This window comes from Camelus ferus, chromosome 10 (assembly GCF_009834535.1).
Source record: "Camelus ferus isolate YT-003-E chromosome 10, BCGSAC_Cfer_1.0, whole genome shotgun sequence".
NCBI lineage: Eukaryota > Metazoa > Chordata > Mammalia > Artiodactyla > Camelidae > Camelus > Camelus ferus.
The window spans coordinates 49,406,890-49,426,854 of NC_045705.1; the positions used below are offsets into that span (position 1 = coordinate 49,406,890).

Here is a 19,965-nt window from a genome sequence, read left to right on the forward strand (position 1 = left end):
CTATAAGACACACAAAAATCAGCACCATTTAAGACCATGTCTCACAAAGCACAAACATACAGAGTAAGAATCTCATCTTCTAAGGTAACAAGTACTTACTAAATACCAAAGGCTATGTGGCATTTTTTTTCAGTTGTATGTATTAATATAAAACAATTCCTTCTTGCTGTATGTTTCATATGCAAGAGTTTTGAAGTTAGGTAAAGCAAAGTTTGAATCTCAGCTCTGCCACTTAGCTCCCCCACCTTTGGAAAGTTACTATTTTCTCTAAGCCTCATTCTCTTAGTAAAATGAGATAACCACCTTAGACAATTGCATAAGAATTAAATGTGATAATTTATTTAAGGAACATAGTACAGTGCCTAGAGGAAATATTAAATTTCCTCCCATAACTCCTATGGGCCAAATTAAATTAAACTAAAAACTAAGTACCATTCTTGACTTAGAAGGTTGGAATAAATCTACTAACCCTAGGGCAAATGATACCAAACTGCTTTGGAATAATTATCTGATAAGAAAAGCTTATTTTCTTGAAATTTATCTCTTCTTCAAACTGGGAACAGAAAACAAGGATGAATTTTAAGTGTTTAAGTTAAATTTGTTATATGCAAATTCAGCACTTCCATGTTGCCTTAGTGAACTGAGACTTTCCTAAACCCATTACAAACCCACTGAAGAGAGGAACTATAAATCAATGTGTGGGTGGAGGGAAGGCTGTAAGGCCAAAAGGCAGTTAAAATGACTCAACTGCACAATTGGTTTGGTTTTTTTAAACCTTAAATTCATTCACTAAACAATGTTTAGAAAAGCCAAGACCGTATCACCATGATTCAGGGTGCTTCAGTAACCTGATCCCTCAGATTAAGCAAATGTAGTTTCGGGATATTTCTACCGGTAACAACCAGCCATTTCCAAGATGGGATTGTGCCTACCAAAGTGGCTCATATGCAGCAGGCACTGAAACAGGACCGTATTCTTCATTACCCCAAACACAGTACAGATTAACTCATCCACATATTCCCTCACTACTAGTTCATTTTAGTTGAATGATTTCCCCCCACTAATTACAAAACAATGCTCTTTTTTAAAAACTTGGAAAAATACAAAAAGTACCCACATTTTTAAACTAACCATGATCTTAATAGCCAATGATTAAAATATTGCACAGGGACAAACCAACATTCTTTCACAGAATCTGACCATAACTGTGATCATTCCAAATTTCAAATTTGCATAGAGCACTTGCCACTAAACATAATTAACTACCAGCTTGTATCTTACTATCTTCATTCTGGCTTTCTTAAGACTAAATTCACACTACTTTTTTTCCTTATTTAACAGTCTCTTCTCAATCGTTGTTCTTCTGAGTCTCTCAGTTACACATTTTGTTGCTGACCACTTCCTCTTTCTTAAAACTTTACCCTAAGTTTCCCTAAACAGTATATTCCTCAGTGTCTAAAAAAAATCTCTCCAACGAACCTTTTTGTATTTCTTCATTGGCTCGCTTCTGTTAACTCCTGACAATCTCTAAAAAATGGCCCATGTCTGACCTTGGATTTGCTTGTCAACTTTGAATCTCCAGCACTTAACACAGTGCCTGGCAAGAAGCAGATGCTCAATTAGTATTTATTTATTGACTCTGCCAACCCTGACCTACCACTCACTAGCTGTGTAACGTTGGGCAAAAAAATCTCTCTGAACCTCAGTTCCTTCATCTATAAAGTAGGGATAATCAAAGGAAGATGATGCTTGAAAACCTCAAGACAGTTTTTGGTACAAAGCAGCACCCAATAAATTCTGCTATTATTATCAATATAATCTAGTACAGGACCCAAAAATATTTCTGCTTATTACATATGGTTGAATACCAAACCTACCTCTCAACAACTCAACTTACTTTCACCACATTTCTCTTATCACCACCATCCAAAAATGTTTTTGTAGGGGAGAAGGTATAGCTCAAGTGGCACAGCACATGCTTAGCATGCACAAGGTCCCGGGTTCAATCCCTAGTACCTCCTCCAAAGATAAATATATGAATAAACCTAATTATTTCCCCCCTCATACGGCAAACAAAACAAGCAAAAAATATTTTTGTACTCTTTCCTTCACTACCAGTCTCTACTCCATCATCAACTATTCAAATTCTTATCTTCTAGCCAACATACAAAACCACCATTTATCGATTACGGCATAAAAGACTTAGCTGACTTCCATACCCTTAAATATTCATCCAAATCTTCAATTCTACTTAAAAACCATGTTTGTCGGTCTTGTTCACAGTTGCTTATAATATGTCCATGCTACTGAAACATCATCCTCATGTCTTCCAATAACCCACATCCCAACTTCTAGTCCAAAAGAGCTCAAAACTTATCTCTTCCTGGAAACCTTTCCCTGATTAACTCTACACCACTCAGATTACTTCTCTGCTCCGAGTCACCTTAGCACCTCAACACTTAGGTACTCTGTTATACTAAGGATAAAATGTAATTAGTGAACAGCATTACCAAGAAATTACTTTCAAAAATTATTTCTACATCCTAAATGGTCCATTAGCTATAATTTTTTGTTGAGTTGGTTAACAAGGAAGCCTCCTATACAACAAATGCTGTCTTTGGTGTTTGTCCTTGACACTCCACTATTTTACGTTTGAAAAGAATTAACTCTTCACAGTCTTTTTGTTCTATCCTCAAGTAGAAATTATACCTCAGTAGTATCACCTCCTCCTGTTTAAATCCACTGGAAGTATAGAACTGGGCCGTTTTCTTTTCTACTACCCTTTCTCTGCCTACAACCCACAAATAAAAATTCTGAAACCTTTAAACAGAAAGGTAGTAGCAGTGATGCCATTTTTTCTTTCCTCTAAGTGAAAAGAACTTTGAACCTACTTAGCTACAAAACTCTTTCCAAGATTGAAATATACCCCAATAAGCACGATACATAAATCAAATTCTGCATCAAGACGGTTGATCCTATAGAGTAACAGGATTGTACCTATGTTCATTTTCACTTGTGTTACTGTAAGAGATCTTGCATCATTTTTAAGCTACACCACATACACCGAACAAGATAGTTGAGAAATTCCCCTGTAGGGCAAATTTTCTTAAAATATCTTCTGATGTTGCCTTTAAACCAACACATTCTACTTCTTAACATAAAGATTTAAGGGATTTCTCACTGCCATCCAATCAAAAGCAAACACTACTTGTGCCATTACTCCTGAGAGGATGAGTTTGTGTGCTGCTGAGGCAAAACACTGAGATAAACTGTCATAGGAGCGGGAGGAGGGATGCGTTGGGCGGACGATCAGCCTCAGTGGTGAGAGTTAACAACTCTAAGTATTTAGCCCTCGATGAGAGTAAATGAATCTGGCTGACTGGCTCCTACCTGACAAAACGGACAGTTAATCTTGCCAACTTACTCATAAAAGATCCACACCCTTCAGCTACCATAAGTAAACCTATCCCGTTTGATCCTTGTGAAATTTCTCCTAACTGGCCACCTAACGCCTTCTACTCAAACAGTCTACAGCCATACCTCACCCAAAACCTCTCGGTCACCTTCTGCCTTCAGTAAATGCCTCTTACTCCAGATCCACGTGTCCCTATTTGTCCAGCGACCTTAACCTTCAAAACCCAAGCTTGTCCTCCCTTCGTTCCCAGCTGATCTCGCCCCCGCCCCACTCTCTTGTAATGCTTTTTTCCAAGAGGCCAACCACACGCCCTGGCACCTCAACGTCTCCCCGGGCACCCTCTTCTGAGCATCAACCTATTCCCCTCACTGTCTTCGTCCCCAGACCCAGAATTCTTCCACCACAGGCCTCTTCACTGCCACCGTCGAGCACACAAGTCCGCTCCTCCGTTAACTACTCCGCCCCACCTTCGCCACCTCTACGCGGCCTCGCCACCCCAGGCGGCGCCCCTAGGCTCCGCGGCTGCAAATCAGGCCCCTCCCTACCGCCCCGTTAGCGGTCGGGGCCCTCCGAGGGAGACGGCCCGGCCGAGCCGCGCAGACACCATTCCCGCTGAAGGGGCGCCTCCGTCCGGCTCGCAGCAGCCGAGGGCGGAGGCGGGGGCGGGGCGGAGGGTGTCGCCCCCGTCTCGGCCCGGCCTGACTCCCCTGTTCCCACAGCCCGGGCCAAGACCAGGCGAGGAGAGGCCCGCAGCCCGCCTCTCCCGCCCGGCGTTCCTGCCTCTCACCTAGACGCAGAGGCTCGGGCCTCGCTTTTCCCCCGGCCGTCCAGCGAGTGCTCCGCCACCGCCGCCGTCGCGCTCTTCTCACTCCCTCTTCCACCGCTCCCGACCTGCAGCTGAAGAGCGGACGGGTAGTGGCACGACCATTGGCTACGGCCCGCACTCACGTAAGCCGGCCCCGACCCGAACCTCGGGATGTGACTGGCTGGCGCGGCGCCTCTTTTCCACGTCTGGTCCTGATTGGCTCTCTCGCACCCCCTTACCAAGAGGATCGCTCACCCTCCTCCAGGCTTCGGCCTCCCACCCCTTCAACCCCGTTTCCATCCGGGCGGGAGGGGGACCGGAGAGGGCGCGGGTGCGACGCGAACTGCCAATAGGAGGGCGGAGAGAGGGCCGGGAGGTGGGCTCTGCGGCCGGCCGGCCCGCGGGGAAAGTTCAGCCAATGGGCGCGCACCCCACATCCCGGGCTCAGGAGCGCCCCAGCCTGGCCGCTCGGGTTCCGGCGGGTCGCGCCCAGGGCTACGCCCCGGCTGCTGGTCGCTTGGGAGGGGCGCCCACTGGAAAGGTGGGGAGGATGCGGCGAGGCCGGCGGGGAGACAGTGGGCAGCCATTGTGGCGTGCTCCCTCACTGTCTACGTGAGGCCGGGCGCGCCTCTAACGGGGCTGGCTCGGGTCGGTGAGAGCGGGGCCGTCCTGTCGTCCGCTGGAACCTCGGCGGGATGCCCCATAGGGAGCAAGCCGAGCGTGCGTCTCGTCCAGCCCCGCGGAATTATGAGCCAAATACTTCCACTTGACACTTCTTCCAAAATAATTTCATACAGAACTTATTTATGGTAAGAGAAGTTAGACTAATGGTTACCTGGGAAGGGAGGAGGGGAGAGGGGGAATGGAAGAGGCATAACGGTGCTGGAAGCGTTCTGTCTCTTGATCTCAGTGGTAGTCACAGAGGTGGTGTGTGCAGAGGTAAAAATTCACCGAGCCATATACTTAAGTTAGTGCACCCAACGCACTTTACGTATAATATCTCAATTTTTGTAATGATAAAAGGATTCTGAGAAAAACTCTGCAATAATATTATCGTAACCTTAGGCTCCATGAAACATCCATGATATAAACAATCCTACTGGGATTTAGCTATCATTCAAAAACTAGAAACCATAGGAAGAAAAAAAAAGTGTGAGAATTTAAAATAAGTGAAAGCTCCTGGCATGGTAAATCACACTCACAAGCTTGTACTTTAAGGATGAGCCAAGATGGTTCAGAATTTTTCTTTGAGGATTTAGAGCTTGTTTTAGTGCATGGCACTGTTAGTAGAACAACAGCAGCCACGATCTTGCACCCAGTTGGAAACTACAGAAGTTTAATGAGCTGCCTACTTTGTGGGCGACCTAAGTTGTAAACCCAGGAAACTTTAGTTTGAATACCATGACTTCTCCTTGGAAGAGCTCACGGTCCAGCACCATGTACAGTCATCCCTCGGTATTTGTGGAGGGATTCGTTCCAGGACCCTCCAGGACCACCCTCATACCAAAATCCGCAGATGTTCAAGTTTTTTATATAAGACGGTGATGTACCTTTGTTTAAAGTACTTGTTCCTGAACTTGGCATATAAAATTAGATAAGACAGTATTTTCCACAGAGCATGGGTATAATAGGGAGACAGACTTAAACAGATAATTCTAATATAATGCAGGATGAAGGAATACGTATAAAGATCTAACCCAGCCTAGAAAATGTAGGGGCATCTTTTTAGAAGACACAGAGCTAAATTAACTACTGCTAACATAACCACTATGCACATCCTCCTGTATACTTTAAATCATCTCTAGATGTCTTATAATACCTAATACAATGTAAATGCTGTGTAAGTAGTTGTGAATACAATGTAAATGCTGGGTAAATAGTTGCTGACATACAACAAATTCAACTTTTGCTTTTTGGAACTCTTCTAGAATTTTTTTTCTGAATGTTTTTAATCCACAGTTGGTTGAATCCACAGATGTGGAACCCACAGATACGGAGGGCTGACTGTACAGTCATTCCCGGAGAAAGGCACAAAACACAAAGCTGACACAGGTGCCTACTCACAGGGATGAGTCATTCATTAGGTTAGGCAAGATGTATGTGCCTAACACCCAGCCCAGTGGCAGAATTCTGAAATATCCAGGGTCAGATCAAAGACTTCTTAGCTATGGGTCAATAACATTTTTCCCAAAACAAACATTACAATTCTGGGCCAAATTTTAGCCTGTGTAAGGGCACCAGGAGCCAAATGGGTAAAGATGACAGGATTATTAATTTAGTCATTTATTAGCCATTAAGCTGTTCAATTCAGATAAATTCCTTTGTTTAAAGTAGTTGTCCTTGAACTAAGCTCATGAAGTTAGTCAAGACAGTACTTTCCACAGAGCACAGGGAGACAAACATAAACAGATAATTCCAATATAATTCAGGATGAAGGAATACATACAAAAAGGATCTAACCTAGCCTAGGGAATTTAGGGGCATCTTCTTAGAAGACACAGAGCTAAGTGAACCACTGCTAAGTTTTATCACCATGCCATATGCAATTAGACACTATTTCTAGTGACTCCTTTCATTACAAATATCTTGATCTTTTAAAGTAGCTATACATAAATATAATAATATAGCTATATATAAAGACATAAATTAATATTTAGTTCTGAGAATAGAACATGAAGAAATTAAGTAATTGCTTAATGAGCACATTATGATTTTCAAAAATAATTTTAGGGTTGAGATCATAAAGGCATTTATTTGATTCAAGTCAATGTGTATATAACATGTCTCTCCAGCAAAGACCCCCTACAGTGGGACAGCGTGCTTCTGGAAGAGGATGTAAAAACAATGGTTTATTATTCAAGGTGGTACAATCTCATGGGGAAGGCATGTTATATAGTTAGTGTCCCTCACAGTGCACCATCATTCTTAAGTGAATTCCAAGAAGTCCTATTTCTATAAAAAGTGAGTAATTGTCTTCACAAAAGGAATTCATTTTTTGCCCAGAGTCTAACCTATAAAATACAGTAACACCCAAAAAAAAGGTAATTATTCATTCAAATGCTTTTCCCATCTTTCCTCAACAAAAGCCCTGAAAATTGGGCTGCCATATATTGGAATCAACAACATTGTAATTTTATTCAAATATGAAACACCTGTATGTGCTTTTGATTCTTGCTACAGAAATACAGTTCTGTAAATGAAGATAAATTACACCAAGCGAAAAATGTACTATTATCATTGACAGCCTAGAGATACCATATATTACTGAGAAAATGCTTAGGAATAAACACCAAAAACACATGTGCTACACGTAAAAAGTAGTTACAGCTATTTTATACATCCCTCAGCCTTTTTTAGCTTCTTTAAAAACAGAAGACAAGTAAGGTTGAGCATCAATTTTTTTATGCAAATAGTACCTCTTCCTGCTCTAAGGAAACACTTTTCTTACGGCATGTATCGTTTTCTAACTCATATGATATATTGTTCTGTCAGTGTCTTATTAAACACAGTTCTGTTGAGACTCTTCAGTCTGTCTTCACAGCATTCCTATGCAAATATTCATCTAGTCATCTGAATTTTGTAGAAGAGAAACTTGAAGCTTAATGAGACAAGTAACTTGCCCAAAGTTACACAGCTGTTAGGTGGCAGAAGTGGGATTGAAATCTAGGTCTATTTGATTGCAAACTCCATAATCTTTCTATTGTGCCACATTTGCCTCCTCCAAAACAAGATCAGGTCATTTTGCCTTGTCCTCATGTCTTTGTATTCTCCACAACGAGTAGCACAGGATCTTACATATGTCTTGGAACTCATGGAATTAATCATTATTTTCACCATGCTTTATCTTTGCAGATTACATGACAAGGGAGAGTGTGAACTATTTAAAAGTAACTATTTCACATTAAAAATGTCTGTTTTAACAAGACTAAAATGAACACAACTTTCTTTGTAGTTGCAGTGAAGAACCCATTACAGCTATCTAGAATGCATCAGAGATGCTCACTTTCACAGCACTGGAAAGAGTTTTAGGCAGCTTTTCTTAAGAAAGCCAAATTTGTAGTATGCACAGTATCCCCCGCAATTCATTTGGTGATCTCTGCTGTGCCTTGTATTCAATTATGACATTCAGAATTTGTCTGCTTTAAACATTTTCAAAGCCTCTTATTTAAAAAAACCCAAACATTTCTACCAAGTTTCTAACATTTCCACTAGTGCCTCAATATTCAGTCTAAACAAGTATAGACAGGTTTCTGTGACATTTCCTCATCTCTAAAGGATGGTTAAACCTAATGCCCAGTATCTGTTCTGACTGTTTCAGAAATCTGGAATGTAAGTTTGGTTTTCACCTGGAGGTGAAGCATCTGACCCTCAGTTATTCAGCACCGTTAGTCTAGGGGGAACAAAAACAGAGCTGCTATGTTCTTGGCTCTTCTAAATCATTTCTTGTGTCCTGACCACTGACCTTCTGGTTCTAGAAGGGTGGCAGAATATGCCACCCCAAAATATGCCACTTTAATGCAACAATTATTTTGAGCTAAAGGCACTTAGGAAGCAGAGGATGCAAAGAGAGATGTCTAATCTCCCTGTCTCTTCCTGAAAACAGGAGATTAAAACTCCCATGTGAAGGATGCTCTTCTTATACCAGGAGAAAAGAAACATGCTTCAATGCGAAATCAAAGCCGAGAGACTCCTATCTACATATACTTTGTTGAAATAGTTCTTACCTTCCATTAGCCTCCCCATATAGTTTAGTTACTTTTTCACAATTGCCTTTCTTTGTTCAACCTAATATAAAAGCTTGTAGATTTTGCCATTTCTTTGATCTTCCATTTCCCATGAGAGTTTCTGTGTCACAGAAAACATATAAATTTGTATACAATTCCCCTGTTAATCAGGTTAATATCCATTTAATCTTCAGGCCCAACCAAAAAAACCCTATGAAGACAGAGATAAGATTTTGGCTCTCCTATGGTTTCTGGTGGTGAGGATGGGATTTCAATGGTTGGGGCACTGAGAGATCCTGGGACATCTGACAAAAAGCCAGCAGAAGGTAAGAATTCTTACCACTTCAGTCACTTAGATCTCTGCCTGCATGGCCCAGCCAAAGCAAGAATAATGAAAGTCTCCCCTTATCGTTTTTCCTTTCTAAATGTAGATTGGCAGGAGAAAAACATATGTAAAATTAGTTCTTTGAATTGTGACTGTAAATATGGTTCTGAGTATACCCATTGGTTATGATCCGCAGCCTCCTAGTCTTTGTTTTTTTTTTGTTTTTTGGGTTTTGTTGTTGTTGTTGTTGTTTTGTCTGTCTTTAGTGGTGTTTGTCATAAGGAGGAGAATTGTAAAATAAGATGCTCCTTTCACCTTGTTTCATGTCTTCAGAGCTTGGCTTTGTGACCAGTGAGAATATTCTCTCTGGTCTCCCCAAACTGGAGCATACAGATGTTGGCTTGAATCAGGTAACCAGCCAAAGAGGCTGGAAACCAAGACATAAAATTACAAGCAGCTCTTTGTCTAACCTTGCCAGCTCTCAAGGAAGTTTGTCTTAGTGAGAGGTTCCAGTGCGTAAGGAGACTTTGTGGTCTTACCTTCATTTTCTTCATAGTGCTAGGAAGCCCTTATCCTAATGTCGCCCAGTGGGTGCTGCAGGTTAGCTGGTGCATAGCTGGAAGCAGCTCACATTCCTGTAGGAAACAAGAGACACCGGTTTCACAAATACTGTTCGTACTGCCTGTGACAATAAAGCGCTTTACATTCCTAGGCTGGCTCTGAGAGTACACTTGCTGGATCTTGGGAGGGCTGCACCTTTGGTGCTCTTTGGGGTTGCCTCTTGTGTCCATGGTTAAGCCATAAAAAGGCTTGTTGATTTTTTTGGTAGCCTTTAAAAAAATGGACATATAGTTGATTTACAGCATTGTGTTAGTTTCTGGTGTACAGTAAAGTGACCCAGTTATATATATATATATATACACACACACACATATATATACATATATATTTTTTATATATATGTGTATAATTCTTTTTCATGTTCTTTTGCATTATGGTTTATTACAGAATATTGAATACAGTTTCCTACTGAATACAGAATACAGTGCTATATAGTAGGACCTCATTGTTTATTTTATATATAGTAGATTGTATCTGCTAATCCCAGACTTCTAATTTATCCCTCCCTCTCCCCTTGCCCCCCCATAACCATAATTTTATTTTCTATATCTGTGAGTCTTTTACTGTTTTATCAATAAGGTTGTATCATATTTTAGATTCCATATATAAGTGATATCATGTGGTATTTGTCTTTCTCTATCTTACTTCACTTAGTATGATAATCTCCAGGTCCATCCATGTTGCTGCACATTATTTCATTCTTTTTTATGGCTGAGTAGTATTTCATTATATATATATATATATCTCGCATCTTCTTTATTCAGTTCATTTGTTGATGGACATTTAGGTTGCTTCTATATCTTGGCTATTGTAAATAGTACTGTTGTGAACATTGGGGTGCTTATATCTTTTCAAATGAGAGTTTTCTCCAGATGTATGCCCAGGAGTAGGATTGCAGGATCATATGGCAACTGTATTTTCAGGTTTTTAAGTTATTTCCATACTGTTCTCCATAGTGGCTGTACCAATTTACATCCCCACCCACAGTGTAGGAGAGTTCAAAGGCTTTTATGTTTTAGCCATAAAAAAAAAGCTTATTGGTTTTGAGTCACAATTAAAATAGGTGTAGTCTTGAATATTTGGACTTTTATATCTAAAAGGATTTTTTTAGAGAGATCTCACCATAAACAAATATCCTATTATTACCTATAGGAAGATCAAATTGAAAGGAAAAAATTAATAAGGCAAAGATAACTCTTGTATAAGTTAGTAAATTTTGTGTTTCTGAATTTATGCCTAACTCATGGCTAAGATTAAAAATGAAAACTATAAGATCTCTTTTTGCATCTTTGTCTCTATATGACTATGTGTATATATATTTTTCTACCTCCAGGTGATATTACCAAAGTTACTTTGTAAAAGAGCTCTGTTTAATTGGTTAAAAAAAAAGTGCTTATATAAATTAAGTTTTCCTAAAACTCTCAGAAATATAGAAACTAACCCAGATATTTCTCAAGTTCACAGAATCTGAGATAATCTTTGGTAAATAAAAGCTAGTTTAAGTTTGTTGGTTTAATAAAAGCAGTCATGTCTACAGGGTTGTCAACATTAAACAGAATGAAGACATACAACTTTTTCTATTTGGGTTTACTAGTCACATGAGTTTATGTTATCTCTACTAAATGTTTAAGATTGTAAAATTTTAAATTAAATTGAAAATCAAGTTGTACAATAAAAATAAATTGCTTGATGTATGTCAAACACAGCAGTACATAAAATAAGTTAGAGAAAGTCATATGTTTTAACTTTTAGGTTCTTTAATTCTGTGATTTGTAAAAATAGTCACCTGGTTTATAGATGAGAAAACTAATTTAAGATTATGCTAGCTTTATTTCAGAGTCCAGAATAGAGGAAATTTTAAAGGGGAGGAATAAAATGTGGCAGAATATGCCATTCCAAAATATGCTACTTTGACATAAGGATTATTTCGAACTAAAGACATTTAAAGAATAGCAGATGCAAAAGTGGCCTTCTAATCTCCCCATTTCTTCTTGAAAACAGGAAATTTAAAACTCCCATGTGAAAGGTACCCTCCCTTTAGAAAAGAAATTCTTCAATGGGGAATCAAAGCTGAGAGAATCCTATAGAAACACACCTATTAATTCTTATCTTCCTTTAGCCTCCCCATATAGTTTACTTTCCCACAATTGCTTCTCTTTGTTCAACTTAATGTGAAAAAAGGCCTGTAGGTTTTGCTTCTTCTTTGGGACTTCATTTTCTTATCAGAGTCCCCGTTTCACGTAAAACATTTGAATTTGTATATGTTTCTCCTGTCTTGTGTCAGTTTCATTCTCAGGCCCAGCTGAAAAACCCTAAGAAGGTAGAGGTAAAATTTGTCGTCTCCCCCGCTCTCCACCCCCCGACCCTGGCCCCCGCATTCTCAACTGCCTCCATCGATAGACCCTGTTTATTGATAACGGTGTTCTGGTGTTCTCTAGCTCATAGGTATTTAGAGAAAGAGGAACAGTATTTGTAACATTTCTTTAAATACCATCTGCTGTCCACTTTCCAAGTATCACTGTGAAAAGAAGAAACCATTTGGCTGGCCAGTTTCTTCCCACATCTGATTAGATGGTCATTTGCCCTTCTTTTGTGGGTGCCATTGTCATTGTTTGGAGCTCATTTGGGGGGCAGTAGTAATTCAATAGAATCCTGAGACCTGGAGATTACTTTTTTCTGTCTTTTTTTTTTCCTTCCTTTTTTAGGGATTTTTGTACATGAGTCAGGACAGAGCTTCTGCCGATGCCCAGAAGTAGGCATAAGTAGTTCATTATCTGTATTCTAACCTCACAGTATGTCCGAGGTGTAAGGCACAGACTCTGCTTCCCGCTCTTTGGGTGGTGCTTTTTGAGAACTGTGCCTAAAGTCCCTAAGATCAGTAAGTCATCTCACCCTTGAGCTTCTAGGGAAGGGCCAACTCCCAGCAACATCTGAAACAAAGGACCTGAACTGGGGGAACCATGGGCAGCAAACCACACCTATGTATAAAAAGTTGTCAGTGTATACAAATGTATGACTCTTTAAGGAAATAAAACTTAAGCTGACTCAGTCCCTAATCTCTTTTTCCCCAGAGCTGAGAAGTGTACAGATTGGTTTCTTTATAAACAAAGCCATTTAGTCACTCTGTTATGATATTTATTAAAGCAGCCAATTTTAGTATTCTCGTAATAAATTAGTCAGTGGTTGGCTTGAGAAGAGTAGAGCCCAGTGATTCAGAGTCCTGACTCTAGCACTGAGGGCCTGAGTGTAGAATCCCAGCGCTACCAATTAATATCTGTGTAACCTTGGGCAAGTTATTTACCCTCTGTGCCTCAGTTTCCCAAGGGTGAAATGGAAATGATAGTAATGGCGCTTACCTCACAGGGGTGCTATGAAACTGAATGAGTTAATATTTTAAAGCATTTTAGCACATTTTCTGGAACATGGTAAGCCCTACCTAAAGGCTTACCTTTAAGATTGTTAAATCCTAAGGGGGAAAAAAATAGAGTGAAAGAATTCCCAGAACCAATTATAATGTCTATCCTTTATTTGTTGAAGATACAGTAATATGACAAACACTTTATAGATATTATTTCCAAGCCTCACAACAAGGTAGTTACTACTGTCTCCATTTTACAGATGAAGCAGTGAAAAGATTGGGGAATTTAAATTCTAAGAGCACATAACTGAGTGGTGGAGTTCATAATTCTAACCAGATGTGTCTAATTCCAAAGCATGTGCCCTTCCATTGCACAACATTGTCTCCTAAAACTTATCCGACCATTCATTGTTTTCATGACTCAACTCTAATAAACGCTTTACCTTTATTTATATCTTTACCTATTTTTGAACTGGTCTAAGAGTAACTTTGCCCATCCCCTCCATCTTTCACAAATGAGAAAATTGAGATCTTAAGACAATAAGTGGCTTTCCCAAAACTACCTAATTACTTAATGACCATCAAGTAGCCGTTGAATACCAGCTATCATTTGCTGGTAAGAAAAGGCTTATCACAGTGCCTTTCACATGGTAAGCAATCAACACTAGCTATTTGTATCATTGCTCATTTATTAATTCATTTATCAAGCATTTATTAGGCATTTCCGACAAGTCAAACACCTGGGAATACAAAAATGAACAAGATATGATTCCTTTTGGATCTCACATTAGTTGTTCAGTATGGGAGCCACTAGCCACATGTGGCTATTGAGCACTTAACATGTGGCCTGTCTGGATTGGAATATGCCGTAAGTATTAAGAACACACAGAATTTTGAAGACTTAGTACAAAAAAACCAAGGTATAATACCTCATTAATAAATTTTAATTACATGTTGGAATGATAATATTTTGGGATATATTAAGTTACATTAAATTATTTAAATTCCTTTTCTCTTTACCTTTTTAAATGTGGCTACTAGGAAAATTAAAATTACATATGGCTTATTATTATATTTCCATTGGACAGCATTGGTCAAGATGGTAAAGAGGATGAACACAATAAAATCTAAGTGCAGTGAGAATAGTCACTAGAATGTCTGTGGGAGCACAGAGGAGAGACTGCCTTGGCGTCAAGAAGAAGAGGTAATATTTGACTTGACTCCTGAAGGATAAGTAAGAATATTGTCAGATGAGTATTTTCCAGGCAGTAGGTGAGCATGTAGAATGTCATATACACATGAAAAAATAACTGACACATTTTTAATTTGGGGCTGGGAGAATGGAAAGGAAGAGAGGAGATTTTAGATGGCCATATTTTGAGCAATGGCAGTGGGAATCTGTAAGAACACAGAACCACAAAAGATATCTCAGAAGTAAAACTGACCAGACCTGGTAACTCATGTCAGGGAAGCAAAGAAAAGAGAGCGATCAAGACAGATGCCCAGATATATTTGTACATGGCTATGTAGTGACATTTCCATCTGTCCCTCTGTTCATTCACCAGACATTTATTGAAGGCTTACTTATGTGCCAGGGAGTAGGTAGTAGTGTTTAACGGGCTCCTGGTGACAATGTCTTAACATTATGTGATTATGTTTGAAATATTTATGAGAGATCAGAAAAGGATAAATTATTAAGTCCACATTTAATTATTGACCCACTAATGAAACTTTTATTCTACTTCTGTGGAATAACATCTTATTTTCAGGGGCCTTAAATGGTCAAAAGTCTTGTACTAAGACGAGAGTGGGGATTCCTCATCTAATGAGATAGTCAGTTAGAATAGGAATCTGGTCCCTGAGGGGAAAGGTCAGTCCACAGACTGACAGGTATGAAGTTTGATAATATAAAGTTTAGGAAATGATGTGAAGAAACAGGAACTCCTTCATAAACTGCTTGTAAATTAGCACATTGCACTTTGAAGAGCAATTTCGCAGTTTGTAGTAAAATTGAAAGTGTGCGTTTCACAGAATTCAGCTGTTGGATTTCTGTATCCCTGAACACTGCTCTGCAAAGCAAGGCTCTAGCACCCCAGGCATGTGTGGGAAGAAAATATGAGAGCTTCTATAGATGTATTTTATATATATATATATAAATGAAAAAGAAATTGAGCTTTTTAAAATTTAGTATAAGGATTGAAGCTGGTACCTTTATTCGATCTGTGTATCAGGTATCATGTGGATGCTGACAACTCTAAACTTTAAACATCGAGACTTGTCCTCTCTCCTGAACTTGGCCTACTAAGTATCTTCACTTGGAAATATATGATTACAGTTGAAAAGATGGAAAGAATAGGCAGATGACAGATCATTTATTCATAAAACAAATGAATCAAGAGATAGCAGTATATGCTTATTATTTAAGTTTATCAAGGTAAATGACAAAATTCTATCTTGAGGTGCTAGAAGCAAATCTTCCCTCACTGCCATTCCCTGGAGGTGCTGTTCTCTTCCCTCTGACAGTGAGAGTGGACTTTGGTCAGTGCCAGGTCAGTGCAAGAACGGCATGGCAGTGGAGTAGGGTGTGGGGTGGCTGAGAAGCAGAGAGGACAGGGGCTGACCAGAGGCTGAACCATGAGGCAAGAAATTAGTGTAACAGAGAATCTAAAAGAAAGTTCTATGACAAAGGGCAAAGCAGTATGTCAGGGAGTGGGAGAATCATGTGAGAAGAGGTATTGGGATAGAATTTGCCCTTTCTTACTCCTCCTTTTCGTAAAATATTAACTTGGGAAGTTCCCAGTCCAATCAGCCTTTCTTGACCATAAGGGTAGTATAAAAGTTAGGAGGGGGTGAAGAGGGTGATGAGGAAGGACATGGTGTTGAATAATACCATGACAATAGCAGGTTGGGCTATTTTTCCCCTTTCTGGCCTGCTTTCCCCTTCACCTCTTTTACCAGGGCACAGTATGGAAATGGGAATCAGAATGGAAGGGGAAACTGAGTCAAGGACCTGGGACCCTGGCAAGGATCAGCTCCCAGAGGGAGGAATGAGGAGGGGTTAACTGCTCATCCGCAGTGTAAAGGGAAGGAAATTCCCCACTCTCTACCCAACCCTGGGAGATAAATTCACAAAAGTCAGGCATTTCTAGGCCCAGGCTTGTCTGTAGTCAGGATAAGACAAAAATTCTCTCAATCAAAAACCACCCTATCCATTTCTTAAAGTTGCTTTTACTTACTATAGTAGTCACACATACACAAAATTATGCATAACAAAGTTTGAACAATGAAACAGAAAAAATACTCAGCAACCTTGGTTTTCATTCTGGCTCACTTAAGAAGATACTCCGTGTGCCTCTGCTTGACTCATTAACACATGGTAGTTGTCAATGTAGGGTTTGGTGAGCTTTGAGTGGTAAAGAAAAGCTCTTGGTTATAATAACTGTTAAAAATTATTGACAACCAGGTTAGGGTCATGTTGGCCAAAAGAACTTGAAGTTCAAGGCAAAATTTCAGATCAGATAAAAAGTGAGAAAGGGGAAGAACTAATACTTGAAATACGCATGGCACGAGTACTTCTCCATCTATGAAAAGAAAAGTGGCAATTCAGGTTGCACAGGCCTTCAAACATAGAGTGATAAGGAAAAGCACAAACAATGTACACAGAAATGAAAGAAAAATTAGTTTTACAGGAGGGAGAGAATCAAATTCTTTCAACACAGTGAAAACCTGGTAGAGGCTAGATTCTAGAGTCATTGTTTATTGCTATTGTGCCCTAATTCTTCCAACATACAGCCGTAACTTTTACTTAATAAAAACATCAAGGGGGCTGAGGGAATCTCACTTTTGAAACTGGTATTCATGTTGTTCAAGAAAGTAAAAGGAATGCCAAGATATCAGAGATAGGCTTTCTTGTATATAGCATGTATGGTGTTACTGGAGGTATTGCTGGGAGAGCTTGCTTCCGGGAGGCCTAATGGGCTAGAAAGCAACGTGGATAAAGGGGTGGGGGTGGGAGGTGGTGAGGATTTGGGGAGGGAACCCACCAGATTGTAGGGTCTGAATTTGAGACTTGCTAGTCCAAAGAGTAGACTTTGGACCCTATAATGAGCAGATTTTCAGTGAGAAATTCATAACAAAATTTTCTGAGTCGGTACAATTGGCTTGAATGCTGGATGATTGATTTGTAATTAGGGGCTGTATCTTTCTTGCAACACTATGCTCATGTGCCCTCTTCACTGCATTCCTTTCCCAGGACCACAGTCCCTTGTAGGCTGAATCAACAATCCAAAAGCTGTTGGATAAGCAGGGAATTCCACCCAAAGAATACAATTAGACCTAGGCATATTTCAGCCAGTTCAGGCCTGGGGAGATATTCTTGACCCACTGAAGAACATTTTTATTATACTAGACACTCTGTCAGAATTTGCTTTTCAGAACTGTCTATACTTTTAGAATAATTTTAGATTAACTAAAATGTTGCAAAAGGAGTATCTAGATTTCCCATATACCCTTCATTCAGCTTCCTCTACTGTCAACATCTTAACACAAACACCATACAGTTGTTAAAACTAAGAAACTAACATCGGTATAATACCATTAGCCATGGACTTTATTTGGATTTTACCAGTTTTTCTACTGATGTTCTTTATCTGTTCGAGGTTTTGAACCAGTATCCCATGTTGCAATTAGTCATCACATTTCCTTAATCCTCTTTGATCTTTAACAGTTTCTCAGTCTCCTTGTTTTTCATGACTTTGACAGTTTTGAGGAGTACTTGTCAGATACTTTGTAGACTGTCCTTCAGTTTAGGTTTTTCTCACGATTACACCAGCATTATTGAGTTTGGGGGAAATTACCACAAATGTGAAGTACCTTTTCCTTACATCATATATCAGGGGGTATATGATATCAAAATGATTTATCACTGATGATGTTAACTGTACCCACTTGGTTAAGGTAGTACCAGGCAGTTTTCTCCTCTATAAAGTTACTATTTTTCCCCTACACTCTGTTCTTTTTGAAGCAAGTCACTAAATCCAGCTCACACTGAAGGAGAAAGAAATTACCTCTATCTACCTCTTGGAGAAGAAAGTATCTGCAAATATTGTTTTGAATTCTTCTGTAAGGAAAATTTATTCTTTCTCTAGCACTTACCTATCTACTTATTAATTCATTTGTTTATGTCAGTATGGGTTCATAGATATTTATTTCCTTATTTGGGTTATAATAGCATGTCATTATTTTGTTGCTCAAATTATTCCAACTTTAGCCAAATTTTTCTAACTCTGAGAGCTCTTTCAGGTTACCTCCTGTGTCCTTTTATTGGATAATTGTATTTAGAAACCAAGATTTGAGTGCTGGGTATGCTCATTGCTCCTGAAGTGCCATTGCTTCTAGGCTCACTCAGTGTGCAGAGCTAGCAAATATGAGTGTTTGTGTATGTGTGTGTGTACACATAAATATTAATCCATGTTTCTGTATCTCTCTGCACATAAAATAAACATGAGTTTGTACAGACATCACCAACACTAATGCAGTGCTAAAGGATTAGTTCTAGATTTTTCTCCTTGATTAATTTTTAACTTTTTCTCTGACATTTAGAAATCTGGCTCCTATTGTCTACAACTTATTTAATTATTCTACCCTAGTATTTATATAAAGGAGTTTCAGAAATGCTGACTCATATCAACTGGAGTATAGTGGTTTTATATGTGTGTATGTATACACACACACACACACACATACATATATACATATATATCTTTTTGTCTTTAGCCTGAAAGTATCCAATCAAAACATGATTTTCCAAATTTACTTAGGTCAGCTCCTGTTTTGTTTCCCCACTTCCTTCAGTCAAGTTGTATCATATACTTGTAATACAATTAAGTTCATTTGTCACTGTCTACATTCCATCCTGGGATCCCTGGACATCCTGGTTGATATCTCTAAAGTTTGTGTGTGGAAGTTCACTACTTGTGATGCATTATTCTGTGGGTTGTGACAAAGACATAAGTCATCTGTCTACAACTACAGTATTACATAGAATATTTCCATCACCCTAGAAATTCCCCTGGACAGCCCATTGTAGTTTAAACTGCTTTAAAATACTAGTTTCCCCTATTAATTTTTTTATTCACTTTAACTGCCTAGCTGTTCTGAGGGTCTTGGAGACATTTTACTGGCTTCTTATATGTGCTGAGTTGATAAATTTAGAATTCAGAGAGCACTTTTCTTTCTCATTTCAAAGATTTTGGAAGGCTCCTTAACTGCTGCTCACTCCACTACCATGAAATAACTAAATAGCTCACCCATAAAGTCACAAGGACCCAAAAATTGCTTCCCAAAGACTCATTTGAGACTGAACTAATGGGACTGTTCCATCCCACCTGTAACATCATATCAGAGTATGGATATGGAAAACCTTGTTGGAAAGCAAAGATATATATTTAACCTATTATTTGCAGTTGGTGAGGACTTTGTATTTTTGTAATGAGTAACTCCCAAAGCAATCTGTAAGGTGCTACTTGTTCAGATATTAAAACCTCGTCTTCAAATGTCAAAAATGCTCCACTCAGTTGAGATGTCTGTCTATACTGGCTCCTTGATGGTTCTTCGCCGGTCTCATACCCTTCTAGAGTCTTCCGAGAATTTGATAAAAACTATGAGCTTATCCCAAAAAAAATGCATGAACATACATCCACTTGATGCTGTATATAA

General features: G+C 39.3%; 2 protein-coding genes across 6 annotated transcripts in view; one reads left to right on the forward strand and one right to left on the reverse strand.

Annotated features, from left to right (window-relative positions):
* FAR1 (fatty acyl-CoA reductase 1) overlaps window positions 1-4,355 on the reverse strand; it is a 62,918-nt gene extending 58,563 nt beyond the window's left edge. Inside the window, exon 1 of the mRNA XM_032488975.1 lies at window positions 4,203-4,355. The gene's annotated coding sequence lies outside the window, so the exon portion shown is untranslated. The remainder of the gene's footprint in view (window positions 1-4,202) is intronic.
* Window positions 4,356-4,698: 343 nt separating this feature from the next.
* PTH (parathyroid hormone) overlaps window positions 4,699-19,965 on the forward strand; it is a 95,902-nt gene continuing 80,635 nt past the window's right edge. For all 5 annotated transcript variants that reach the window (XR_004323284.1, XM_032488978.1, XM_032488979.1 and 2 more), the window contains exons 1-2: window positions 4,699-5,029; window positions 9,139-9,270. The gene's annotated coding sequence lies outside the window, so the exon portion shown is untranslated. The remainder of the gene's footprint in view (window positions 5,030-9,138; window positions 9,271-19,965) is intronic.